The following is a 1,138-nucleotide window of genomic DNA, read 5'->3' as shown; positions in this document are numbered from 1 at the left end:
AGAGAGAGAGAGAGAGAGAGAGAGAGAGAGAGAGAGAGAGAGAGAGGCTCTTCAAGCACTCTGGCACTGAGACTTTCCACTTTGAGTCAGCTGTTAAAACAAGGCTTGTATAAATAGAGGGAGAATTAGCTGGCATGGTAATTTTTATAACAACAAATACACAAATTCAACACACGGATTGTCTTCTGACTTTGGGAGAGACAGTCACTCACGCTAATAAATGTACAATGTTGAAAAGACACCTGAGGAATCATTTGAAGAAAGGACACACCTGCACTCAAATATTATACATTATAGATAGATATTATATAGATATTTCCCCAATTTTCTTTCTTGTATCAATAACAAACTATTAACAATACATGTATATACATGTTGGCATTATTTTGTATTGCAAAAGGGGAAATGTAAAAGTGATTTCATCAGCAATAAGCTGTTTGAGAAATCTGTTGACACCTCTGTTTCCTCATTTGATCTTCTGCCCGTCGACGCTTCTCTGCTAAAGACGCTCCAGTCAGCTCAGGAGACAATAAATACAGATATGAATTTTGGGTTTCATGCTCATAGTTACTGTACACGGGGCATTTGGGGTAACCTGGACAGCTGCTGTTGGATTCTGTTCAGACAAGAACACACACACACAGGTGTAGGCGTCCTGAAACTCAAGTCAGTGACAGTTGGCAGCAGCGACGCTGACAAACCCAGCGGTCGTTTTACTCGCAGATTAACCAGGAATTTGTTATTTCGCAATCCAGAAACCAGGCAAGGTTCGTTTGATATCGAGACCCAACGTTCATGGAAACCACAAACTTACTTTGTCACGCGTATCTCCGGTGTGTCTGGCTTTGTAACATTATTTTTACATTCACTCATACAGAATGCTAATATCTATCATGGCTGTGAAAGATGGTCTTTTATGTGATCCATAAAACAGATAATATTAGACCACTGATCTCTAGAGGATTACCACTCTGCTTTGGCTCAAACATCTGAAATCAATCATGCCAACAATCATCTGAATTGAGTCCAGCAGAGATGCAGATCATTGGGTGAGCAGAAAAGGCCCTCGTTTCTGCCTTTATTCTAATTTAAGGTGGGTCGTGGAAGTTATGGATAAGCCATCAAAACAAAACTTTTA

Source organism: Anarrhichthys ocellatus, unplaced genomic scaffold (genome assembly GCF_004355925.1).
Source record: "Anarrhichthys ocellatus isolate YVR2014 unplaced genomic scaffold, GSC_Weel_1.0 scaffold17, whole genome shotgun sequence".
Classification (NCBI taxonomy): Eukaryota; Metazoa; Chordata; class Actinopteri; order Perciformes; family Anarhichadidae; genus Anarrhichthys; species Anarrhichthys ocellatus.
The sequence above is the reverse complement of the archived record's forward strand: the minus strand, read 5'-3'. Positions refer to the sequence as shown.